Raw genomic sequence first — 12,767 nt, forward strand, 5'->3', positions numbered from 1 at the left:
TCATACTCTCAGAAAAAGCAGATGGCACACAGGGCACAGGACCTGCACCTCACCTTCTCCCCACAGCAAGTGCTCTACACCTCCACCCCTCAGCCAACTTCCACAGAAAGACAAGGGACCCAATTCCTGAGAATATTTCATCACATTTCCCACCCAACAAGCCAATAGCTAACAGTGGAAAGAGATGCCCCCACCCAAGCAAAGGCAAAGAGGTGATTTTGATTCACATCTTCTTCTCCCTCTTGCTCTTCTCTCAGCCAAACTGCTCTAAATTTCTACTTATATTTTTTCCTGATGCAGAAAAGGAGAAAAGGGAAAGACTGCCCCTTAGAAACTGGCAGCTCTTTCCTTTTTCCCAGGCATTCATTCACTTGCCCCCGTTTTCTGCAAGGTTTTGAAGCTCCCACTGCCCTCAAAAACTCCTCAACACCCTGAGTGCTCTTGGAAAAGAGAACAACCCTCAAAACCAAAACTCTTCACCCCTACCACACCTAGATGGGGAGTGTTGTGATGAGGAGGAGTTACACCATGAGTAATCACTACAAACGAGTTGTAACTTTAAGGTTAAAAAGCACAACTTGGCTTACAGATGTTGAGGATGGGATTTCACATTTTTTACCTGAGCTGCATAAAGGGTACAAATGTTGTTCCCCAAGGATTCTGCTCCTGTGAGTGAACTTGGGAAGCTTCCTCCTAAACTTGAACTTAGAGAAAGAGTGTTCCCAGAATGTCCCAGTTCAACCAGATACTGCTCAGCACTGATGGAAGGGGAAAGAACAAGCTTCCCACAAAGCTTTCTTTTGGCTTTTCCTTGTGTGGTATACATGTGGAACCAAAAATATAAAATATGTCTCTCGGTCCAGTTTTTTTTCCTTCTTCCGGCTGGTAATTACCATATGGTTATCTCAAGGAATGCCTGACAGACACCTGGTCGCCCAAACCTAGCAGGGTTCCAGGACACAAAGATAAGAAATTACTCATCCCAGGAAGCCTGGAGATATGTATGTATCAGGGCCATCCTGAATGAATTGACCCCCCCTTTCTTTTGGGGGGATAAATAACCCTAGGAAAAGACAGGAAAAGTGAGCGCTTCTTCGGCTTGACGTCTCCTCAGCTTGTCACCCCGATTTCCAGCTACGGAAAGACAGAGCAGCAACTCAACGGCGAAAACCACAAGCAGCTCCCAGCTCGAAGAACCAGGATCAACTCTCCAGCTCGAGGCCTGGCCCTGCGAAGACGGTGATATTTTCTCTCTTTTGTTTCTCCCTTTGTTACTCTTAACGACCATCGATTAAGGTAATTACTTTATACAAAAGGTCTTATTGCTAGTAGAACTGGCTTTCCCTGTTTCGAAATAAACTTTTGTAACTAATTTTAAATCCAGCAGTCTGGTTATTTGTCAATTCAAGCGTCGTCTCTGAGTCAGTGGCTGAATTTTCCTCGCAATCAAAATATAAATAATAACTCGGATCGTAACACCTTGGTTTTCCTCAGCTCTGAAAAAATTCAGACACGTACAAGAATTATCTTTGGGTCACTTTGGCCCAGTTACACCCCCCCCCCCCGCGTCCAGGTCTTTGATTATTATTCAACTTGTGAAAGTTGAAGAGATTAGGAGTGACCAAACCCTGAGCAGCATTTGAGCTGAGATTTTTTGGAGGATTTCTCAGCAGTCACATTTCCCACAAAGAGCAGCAACCAACACTTGAGACTTCTCAACATGAGAGCTTCAAATCTGTGAATGCTCTGTGCTTACACAGCTTCTTCCAAAAGGCAGAGAACACCTGCACAACAACACCCTTTCCCATGGGAAGTTCAAACCATAACCCTCAAATGGAAGCCAAAAATAAATAGTCACTTTCTTCCTTCATAGAATTAAATTCTGTTCTCTGTAGGGCACATCCTTATTCAAACAGTACAAGACATAAAATTCATGATTTTTGGGAGGTTTTTTTGCCACCCAATGAATATAAGGAGGAGATTATTAGAGACTGGCAAAAAGGCTAACTGGTAAAGTACAACTAATTAAAAAAACCAAACATTAATTCCACAATTAGTGGTGTTAGTCTTGGAATGCTCAAGAGATATTAAGACAGAGGGAGGGTTAAACGAACCTTCCTCACAAATATGCCATCTCAGGCTTACAGATGTAATGCTGACCAGATGCAGAAGAGGAACCCCAGCAGGAAAACACAGGAGGAAAAAAGGAAACTCTTATTACCACTCCAAAAAGCCTGTACCTACCTTTCCAGTTCATTTTGTAACCATCTTCTCTTTTTCACTTCCTCCAGATACAGCTTTTCCTATTTTTCTTTTAGGACAATGCTCTCTCTCAGGGTGTATTTCTCACTCTCCAATTCCTGTTTCAGGTCTCCCATTCTGCTGAGCAGCAGCTTTCTCTCTGCTTTGTGGTCGTGGGCTCTGATTTCTTCCACTCTGTCCTGGGAAGCTGCCTGCTCCTGAACCAGGTAACACACTTTTACCCACCACAAACTAAAAAGGGAACCTTTTTTTTTGCAACCTGCCCAGTGTCAGGGGCACAGATTTACTCCTTGAGGCACCTGTGCATCCTCCAGCAACCAAGGCAGAACCCCAGAGCTACTACGGGCAAGATTCTTTCTTTAGAAAGAATCCCTCCCTCTCAGCACTTATTTATCCAAGCTGCTAATGAAGGAACACTATGGGAAAGAAAAGGATAGAGAAAAAGATTCCTCAAAGAAGGAATTCCCCCACCCACCCTGCCCCTTTTCTCTAGGGAAAGAATAACACAGAGAACACTTTCAGAAGCCCCTCTGCTCCTGGCCAGGATTTCAGAATCCCACAATTTGGAACAGAGCTCTGGGATCACCGAGTCCAAACATCAACCCAGAAAAAAACAAAAATATTCCAAAGGCCCCACAGCAATTGGGAAAAAGGCAGCTGTTTATGAGCAGCTTACCAGGGGTGAGCCTTGCAGAAGGGTTTCAGTTCTACTGTTTTGCTGCACAACTGTGGCTTGCAGTCTGGCATTTTTAGCTTCAAGGCTTAAACAGAAACACAGCTTTTATAACAGGGAACCACCAGAGCACCAATTCTTAAAGAACAGCAGGGAAAGGACAAACAGAAGCATCTTCACCACCCCAGACAGCAGCAGCAGACACCTTGGTCCCCTGTGCCACTCTCTTACCACTGCATCCCTTTCTCCAGGGGTTACATTGCAATAGTACTCCCAGAAGATGCCAACAGGAGGTCTTCCAGTCTCTGAAAACAATCTCTTTTTTCTCTTTCCTTATTCTCCAGAGCACTCTTCAAGTCACAAATTGAATGCTCATGCTGAAGATGTTCTTCCAACTCCTGCAGCTGTAAAAGAATAGCAAGATTCCACAGCACTCAGCTGAAGAGTTCAGGGAAGGCCTCTGTCTGCACATACCCACTACCCAAAGAGCTGTCAGTACATTCCAAACCTTCCCTCTTCCTAGGAAATGAACACAAAACATGCTACTTTACCAAATCTTCTCCACTCTAAGCACTAACACTCACTTTCCCACTCCTTTCATACACTCCCTGGATCCCTTCATTTGCTCCCCCCCTTGAAAATAGGAATTAAAAAGTCCATCCTTCTCCTAAAGGGACGTCTCAGCCCCCTTGTATATCTATAGATATATCTATATTCATGAAGAGTAAGTTCCAGAAGCAATCAGAAATGGCAGCATGCTGATGGTGGATTTAAACCCAGTGGTTGTCCCAGGGTGGTCCCCAGGGCTCTTCAACATTTTTATCAGTGATCTGGACGAGGGGATTGGGTGCAAATGACACCAAAGTGGGTGGGAGGCTTGATCTGATGAGGGCAGGAAAGCTCTGCTAGAGGGACCTGGGCTGTAGGAGATTCAACAAGGGCCAGGAAAAATATTTTCCCCAAAAGGGTTGTCAGGCACTGGAACCAGGGGCTGAGTCACAATCTCTACAGATCCTTCAAAGATGTGGGGATGTGGTGCTGAGGGACAGGACGGGGCTTAGCAGGGCTGAGGGAACACTTGGACTTCATTTGAAAGATCTTTTCTAACCAAAAGAGTTCTATGATTCTCTGTCACAAGTAGGGGAAGCATGGCAAGCAAAAAGAAGCCCAAATGCAGCATTATTGCAGACATTCTTTCTATATAAATGCAGACATTATTTCTATATTAATGCAGACATAGTTTCTATATAAACACAGTCCATTATTTCTACTGTCCTTCAGAAATCAGATAAAACTTTCTGGGCCAAACCACATGGAATAAGTGACAGACACCTCAGTCTCTTTTGCAGGGCACTTGACCACATATAAACCTTGGACCGAGACAGAGACAAAGATACCAAGTACTGTAGTGTAATGAGGCAACCAGGTGCCACTAATTGCCAAGGAGTGAGCAGGAGCTTGTTTCAAGTGTTGCTCTGAGAGCGACTAATCTCTCTGCTGGCTAACTCAGGAGAGGACCCCACCTGGGCCTCTGGCCTCACCTTTTATTGGCCCCCTGGTCCTGCTCATGGGCAGTGGGGGCCCACCCTAATTGGGCACAGGTGGGCTTGACACAAGCTCATGCTCACTCCCTAGCAATTAGTGGCACCTGGTTGCCTCATTACACTACAAAGTGTCCTGGTTTGGGCTAGGATAAAGGGGATTTCTTGTCTTGTACTTTTGCTTTCAGCTCAGTTTCTTGGAAGTCATTACACTTTCTGAAATTAACAGCAAGTTTCTCAGACAGTGTCTGATTCAGGGACTGTTAAAACTTGATTTTTATAGTTACAGCAGAACCAAGGCCACTGCTAAGCTCTGAGGAACAGAAAACTCCAGAGGATGCCTGCCTTAATCCCACTGCAAAGAAAACCTTTTTCAAACACTTCTTAACATGGCCAAACCCCCACATGTTTTGCAGAGGCAGAGAAAGCATCAGAAAGGTGACCAAAATTCAAGGCTTTTTCTCTTAAAAAGAAAAAGCCACGTTTCATCCAACAGATCAGCACGTTACTGAAAAATCTCCCTTTTCACTTGAATATGCATTTTGCAGGGGAAAAGGTGCTTTTGACTGCATTGTTTGTCTGCACAGCACAACAGGAAGAACAATGGCAAAAAAACTGAAGGAAACCAGCTGGAAACAAAGCAGCAAAAGAAAAAATATCCAACATCATGACAAGGATTTTACACCATAAGAAGACTGGATCCAGCTTCACTTCAGACTTACTCTTCCTCTCCAGGACTCTCCCTTCATTATCCATTTACTGGTTTTTTCACCATAGTTTTTAATACAATTTGACAGTTCCGATTCTAATTAAAAAATATTTGGCTTTCCATACCTGCACCACAGAGTTTTCAATGGCATCCTTGATAACTTCTTTTTCAGCTGCTGCTGCTATTTGGGAGGTACATCCAGAGTGCTCACCTACACTGAAAAACATATTTTTATAAACAGCCTGACTTCATACTACTTATTTACACATTGAGTGCATCTTTAATGGTTGTGAGAAAAGGCTGAGAACAAAATAAAACATCCTCTAAAATTTGTGAGCTGCTGGAGTGAATCATTTTATCATAATAGCAACTTCACGTGCACCTCTGTGAATTCCTTTCTTCTGGAGCAATTTACATTTTAATGGAAAAAGGAAAGATTCTGAATTAAGGGCCACAAATACACCACTCCTGTTACTCCAAGGTGAATGATCTCTCACTCAGCCTGTGGAAAATGGGACTTCAGCTTTTCCTGGTGGCCAAGGAACATTTGTAGATAACACCAATGAAGGCACTACAGAGACTGGCATAAATTATCAGTATCAAGATGCTTGGGGGAAGCAAACACTGAACTCCTATACAAGGAACCTCCACCACTTGGAGATCAACACCTTTTATATTATAAAACATCATTTAATAACCATAGAGAAAGAATTGCATCACTGTTTCCCAGCTCCTTTCTCTCACCAGTGATGTCTCTTGAAGCTGCCTTGGGCATTTTCGAGTCACCATTACAAACATGGTGCTTCACAATCCAGGCAGCTGGAGCTTTTTTCTCTTCACTTTTGCCTCCCTTCTCCTGCTTTACTTCCTCTACAGGTGACTCTTCCTAAAAGAGATCAAGAAAAAGAAGATATAAACGGGGAAGAAGGAAGCATCTTCTTTGCCTTTCACTGACTACTTGAAAAAGGCTTTTTTTATTGAAAAGAAAAATGGAAAATTTGTTGAGCTTTGATTTACAAGGCCTTCAGCTTTTCCATGGAAATCTGGAGGAGCAGAAAGGAATTCCTCCTGTCCTCAGTCTCAGCCCTGCTCCTGCACAGTCCCTGAGAAGCCCTTCTCTTCTACAGCCCAGCTTCATTTCAGTCACAGTAAAATTCAGCTACAGTAAAATTCAGCTCTCAAAGTTTCAGAATTTTTACTTGCAAGGAACTCTCAGCATCACCAGACTCACTGCATAAATCAGCCTCTGCAGTATCCCTAAATTTCAAGCATCACAGCAGAAAAATGCATCATCACAAGCTCTTTTCCCTTGTGAATGGAAGAGGAGAACAAGAAGAAGGACACGGCTTGGTCAAAACACATTTTCACCTCCTGCTGCTTTACCCCCTTACAACAGTATACCTTAAGGCAGACCATATTACCTAAGTCTTAAAGGGGTAAAAAAAAACCTTTTTTTTTGAGACCCCACAAAAAGAGGACCAGCTACGTAAAAAACAAACAAACAAAACAAAACCAAAAAATCACAACAAAAACCACTGTAGCTGCTTCAGTCTGCTTACTGATTACAGATGACACAATCATTTGATGGAAGCCTCATCAAGGTACACAGAAGAACAGAAAACGTCCCCTGAATTCTTTGAGACCACATCTTTAACACTCTACTTCTAGAGTCCATCGCAGGGAATTTAAAGCAGATGCTCAGAAGCCCATTAGACATAGAGAGACATAAAAACGGACTAAAACCCCTCCCATACAGAAACGGCTGGCACTGACCGGAAGAAAATACTTGAAATGTTGAAAAGAAAACAGGTCCAGGGAAGGGATTCTGCCCCTGTGCTCAGCTCTGGTGAGGCCACAGCTTGAGTCCTGTGTCCAGTTCTGGGCCCCTCAGCTCAGGAAGGAGATTGAGGTGCTGGAGCAGGTCCAGAGAAGAGCAAGGAGGCTGTGAAGGGATCCAGCAGAATTCCTGTGAGGAAGGGCTGAGAGAGCTGGGGGTGTTGAGGCTGGAGAAGAGGAGGCTCAGGGGAGACCTCATCACTCTCTACAACTCCCTGAAAGGAAGTTGGAGCCGGGGGGGGGAGTGTCTTCTCCCAGGTAACTACCAGTAAGAGAACAGGCGATGAACTCAAGCTCTGCCAGGGGAGGTTTAGGTTGGATATTAGGAAAAAATTCTTTATGGGGAGGGTGATCAGACATTGGAATAGGCTTTCCAGGGAGAATGTCCAATGAATTCCTGCTCCTCCTCTTCCCTGCAGTCCCAGTGGAGATCAGTGCCCAGCTGGAAGGATCTGCTCCAACCCCTCTTCCCCTCTTGTGGAGCATCCCCACAGCCAGGAAATCCACTCCTGGTTTCTCCCTGCTTGGTGTGCAGCCCACAGGAACGTGGTTCTTTGTGGAGCATCCTCACAGCCACCTCCTGCCAAGACAACAGTGGAAAAGTCCTGCTCATCCCTCCAGCAAGGACCAGGAGAGGACCTGGATCAGGGCCTCCCAAAAATGCTCTCCTGGAGATGGGCTACAAAGGCAGAGAGATGGGATGGATCCCAACATGTCCCCCCGAGGACACCCAGCTGCCACAAACCATTCTAGGATTCTCCAACGCCAGCCATTCCATCATTCCATGACTAACCACCATGGGTTGGATGCCTACAGAGATGGTGACCATGGCTGCTGCCCAGTGCTACAGACCACCAGAGACTCTGATGGCTGCCACGGACCTGGAGGGTTCTGGAACATGGGCAGTGGGCCTGGGTGGCAAAGAGGTCATGATGTGGCACCCAGGTGACACCTGACACCTGGATATGGCACAATGTTGAATCAGGGGAATGAGATGTAACCTTTCCTTGTATAACCACAAGGCTAAGGGGAACAGGAAACAACACATGCACAGTTCCTGTACCCTAAAAAAGGCTCAAGTGTACATCCTGTTGTGCTAATCTAAGCTGGTTTTACTGCTGACTGCAGTGTTGCACAGGAAAGAGAGAAGGAGCTCATGTGTGGAATCGAAGGGTAATGAGAGGGCAAACTGAGGCAAACACTGACTTCATCCAATGACCACCAGAGGGGGGTCAAAAAGACCCTCAGAGATAAAGTAGGCATGTGCCTTTGAAGGCCTGCTTCTCCCAAGAACTAATAAACATAACCCAGCCTATTCCTAGAATAGTCACGAATATGTATTAGAATAATTATGAATATGTATTAAAGTATGGAATATAAGCCAAAAGCTTAAACTTTTAATTTTAATTTCATTTCATCTGGAGACTCCCCACACACCCAGCGCTGTTTGCTTTGCCTTTATTCGCCGGAATAAAACTAAGTCTCATTTGCTACTACCAGAGACTCAGCCATTTATCACAATGGGATGATTTTGCTGTGGGTTTTTTTTCAGAATCTACATGTTCTACACACTCAAAGCACAGAACTTTGATAGATTTTCTTAGTTACACCAAATCCTTAGGGGGGTTTAACGAAGAAACAAGAAAATAATAGTCTTGCTGTGGCCAGATAACTTAATTTATTCCTAGATTTCCTAATAGTGAAAGGACAGTTACTTTCTTTTGTGCTTCATTGGGCCCTCTTCAGGAAAATTATTTTCTCAGACCTCCCTGACCAAGCAATCAAACAAGTATTGATAACAAAGGCAACCCAGCAGCCAGCAAGCCAAGAAAAAGCTTTTCCCTTTTCCTTTCCAAAAAAAAGGTGTTTGTTTTTTTTTTTAAACAAAGCACAGGCTTGAGCCAACACAACAAAAAGGAACGTCTGTAATGGCGTTTGTTTCAAAGTCACCAATAACAAACACCCACATGGAGATTTCTGCCATTTAAGAGCTGATACACCAGGGCTGCTCTGGGGGTCGGGCTCTTCTCCCAAGTAGCTGCCAGTAAGACAACAGGGGATGAACTGAAGCTCTGCCAGGGGAGGTTTAGGTTGGATATTAGGAAAAAATTCTTTACAGGGAGGGTGACCAGACATTGGAATGGGCTGTCCAGGGAGGGGGTGGATTCTCTGTCCCTGGAGGTTTTTAAAACAAAGGCTGGATGTGGCACTCAGTGCCATGGTCTGGTAACCACAGTGGTCGAGGATCAAGGGTTGGACTTGATGATCTCAGAGATCTTTTCCAACCCGGATGATTCTGTGACTCTGTGAAATACACCCTTGCAAGAGTGCACAGCTCTTTTTAGGGAGAAGTTGCTATTTTGCAGCAGAGAAGAACATCAAGAGATCTACCAGAAGGATTTAACAAGCCACAAATCAGCAACAGTCTTGTACAATGAAGATGTAGATCACAATCTGAAATTTCCATGCAGCCTGTAGTTCAGCTACCTTCCACCCAGTCAACCAATGATGTTGATGACCCTTGATTTCAACCTCAATTAATAAATTAAATTTAGCAAAAGGGACAATCTGTGAGAAACAAAACATCCCAAAAAAGGTAGAGCTGGAAGAAGAGCAAGTGGAACTGGCTGGGCACAGCTTAAGTTAAGCCAGTTGTGTCTGCAAGGAAAAAAAGGAGCACTGCTCTTGGCCCATATTGCTGCCTTTCCTAAACGGGCAGGAACAGCTTCAGCTCCGTCTTAGGCAACTTCTTCAGTCCAGTGACATCTGCAAGCAAACCTCTGATCAAAGCCAGGCCAAGAGCACTATTTCAAAACTGGATTGTAATGACTGCACCTGAATCAGCTGGACCTTGAATGGAATCAAAAGCTAAATACACCACGTGTAAATATCTATTTATGTAATAGAGTTACTCTCATCAGGTATTTTATTGAAAAATTACAATTAAAATAAGGGTTTTTTTTGATGTCTGCTAACTAAAAACTGAAGCAGGCTTTGTCTCTGGCAACACTGAAATGATGGCACTGCTGAAAGCAAAGGCAGAGCTCTGGCTTTGCATCCCCCCTTGCCTTTGGTGCCACCTCAGAAAGGCCACGCTGCAGGAAGCAGCTGGTTTATCACAGCTCAGTGTTGGTGTCACATCCAGACAGGGCTTTAGACAGGGAAAAGGACACAAGTGATCTAAAGAAAAAACTACCAAAAATGGTGGGGAAACAGCATTTAAACATATGACAAAATCCAAATTGAATTAATGAACTATTTTCATACTTGCAGCCTTTAGATGCCTTCAATAATTCCTTCCCTTCCTTCATCTGTAAGAAATGATGTTACTTCAGTTTGTTCAGGTCTCCATTCCAAGCTGTCTACATCTGAACAATTTACATTTTTTTATACAACCCCAAACTTGGATTCTAGCACATACTTCAGTTCACTATTCCATTTTGGCTGCTTTATTGCTTGTTTTTCTTACCTTGTAGTTCCTGTCACTTTCCTAATTCCATCAATCCCCATGGCCATGAGATCCTTCCTTCCCCTCTCCTTCTCCACAAAGGAATCTCCTCATCATCTCCTTCCTTTTGTAGATCAACACTTCATAATCCAGTCCCAGCTCCATACATGGGGTAGAAAAATGTCAAGCACTGTTTTCCAGAGGTTCCTCTTGGTGACCTTGAAACAAGGGGTGTTCTCTGTCCACAGCCTATGCTGGATGCCTCTGTACTCACAGGAGCCCTACAAAGATACACAAACAAGTATAAGCAAAGTAGAATGCATTCTCTCAGCATCCTCATTATGCTGGACATGCTCATTATTTTAAAAATTACGATTGGAACAATTTTCAGAAAGATTTTTATGGCATAGACTGTTATACTTGTGAGATTGCAGCAGTTGTGCAGAGTAATCATGATGATCAGTGTTCACTTCAATTGAGTAAGAACTGTTCTGAACAGAACAGTACAAACTCTCTCCTGGGTCTACCCCATCATTCCAAAGTACTGCTGAGTAACTGGCAGTCTCCCTTCTGAAAGTTCAGGCTGGAGTTTAACTCACCTACCCCAGCAGTGTCGTCTCCTTTGGGTCTGGTGTAAGAACTGGGAGTTGGACCCCTCCATCCCTGGGTCCTCTCCTCTTCTGGGTAAACACACACTCATCTTTTTCAAAAGTACACTCTCCAGGACAGTGACCAGGGACAGGTCTAGAAGAAGAGAACATTGTTTAAAACCACAAATACATTAGGCAGATCCATGAAGTAATGACACAAGCAATGGCTTGCATTCCCTCCCCTGCTGAAACCACTCATGTCTACCTGGCAATACTGACAGCAGTCACAAGCTTGTAAAAGCTGCTTTCAAACTGAGCTAAGAAACTGAATTTCATTTTCTTCACAGATCTGGGGAATCTATGCACTACTCTGCCTTACTGACAGCTCTCCCTTTCTTCAATACATCTCCTGCAGTTTCTGATGCTGTCACAGTGTTGTCCCCAAAGTGGGTCCATTACCTGGTGTGCCATAAGCACACACAGAGTCCAGATCTTTGACTTAATCCCCATTTCTGCATGGAAAGGGGAGCAGGGTGCTATACCACAAAGCAAGCTGCATTTCCTGAATCACAAGTGAGACTTTTATACCTAGAATCGTGAGAAAGAACTGGCCACCTCTAGGATGTTGTGGAGTCCACAGCCATGTTGCACACTCCTCAGGATGAGCTGGGGGGGCACCCATCACACCCACATGGGGGATGAGCTGGGCTTCAGCAGGATTGGTTGGTGTCCCCTCTTGCAGCCTCCACCCCGTGATGAGTTGGGCTCTCTTGAAATACTTTGGGAGTCCACACTCCAGGGTAATTTATGTCACCTGGAATGATTTGGGGCTCACCCATCATGTCCCCTGGCCCCCAGGATGGTTTGTGGGTTGCCAAATGAAGCCCAAAACCACCAGAATAGTTTTGATGTCCCCAACCAGAGCCCCCAACCCCCGGGATTAGTTGGGGTTTCCAGGGCTGGGGTTGAGCCTCCTCCACTGCAGCCCCCAAACCCCAGGATGAGTTTGGTTCCCCCAGGAAGGGGGAGACCAAATCACAGATCCTCCACCCTCCAGATGAGTTGGGGGCTCCCCAGTTCCATCCCCCCACCCCTGGAATAAGTTGGGGTCCTCCCTAGAATCCATGATCCTCTCCCCCTAGCTTGGTCTGCTCACCCCCAGTTTGGGCAGTATTGGGATAACCACCCTCCTCCCATCACCCCCCAGTACAAGCAGGGGGGGCCCCAGGACAGTGGGGAGGGGGGGTGCAATGCTCAGTGATCTTAGAGAGCTTCTCCAACTGTGACAATTCTGTGATTTTTGATGATCACTGAGATGGTTCCAGTTATGATGGAGAAGATCTAATTTCCAGTAGAAACTCCTCTTGCACTGGGAGCAGCTTTAGTTTTTTTACCAGTATGAAGGCACTGATGGGGTATCAAGGGTGGGGCATTGATGGGTCACCCTTCCAGGTGATGATGGTAAAGCCCCAGGCCCATGCAGCCATTCTCTGCACACAAGTCCCCTGGGGCTGGATATCTGACACACGTTTAATAAAAGAACACAGCCCCAGAGATTTGGGCTGTTCATCTTCAGATGGGGGAAGGTGTGTGTGTGTGTCTGGGTGAGGAAGATCTGCTCTCCCATTTCATTTTTGCACCTCAGCAAAAACATTGCATGATTTACGCTCAAGAAATCAAAGGTAAGTGATGCAGAAGGCTCCAACCA

At 44.9% G+C, this 12,767-nt stretch overlaps 2 long non-coding RNA genes across 2 annotated transcripts in view; one reads left to right on the forward strand and one right to left on the reverse strand.

Moving 5' to 3' along the window:
- Window positions 1–12,767, forward strand: part of LOC115600070 — a 308,606-nt gene that overhangs the window by 273,603 nt on the left and 22,236 nt on the right. The gene's annotated exons all lie outside the window — the stretch shown is intronic.
- On the reverse strand, window positions 760–2,312 carry LOC115600086. The gene is made up of 3 exons (XR_003988819.1): window positions 2,245–2,312; window positions 1,480–1,496; window positions 760–810 (listed from the first exon to the last, which is right to left on the reverse strand). It is a non-coding gene; the product is annotated as an uncharacterized LOC115600086 (long non-coding RNA).

This window comes from Calypte anna, chromosome W (genome assembly GCF_003957555.1).
Source record: "Calypte anna isolate BGI_N300 chromosome W, bCalAnn1_v1.p, whole genome shotgun sequence".
Taxonomy (NCBI): Eukaryota; Metazoa; Chordata; class Aves; order Apodiformes; family Trochilidae; genus Calypte; species Calypte anna.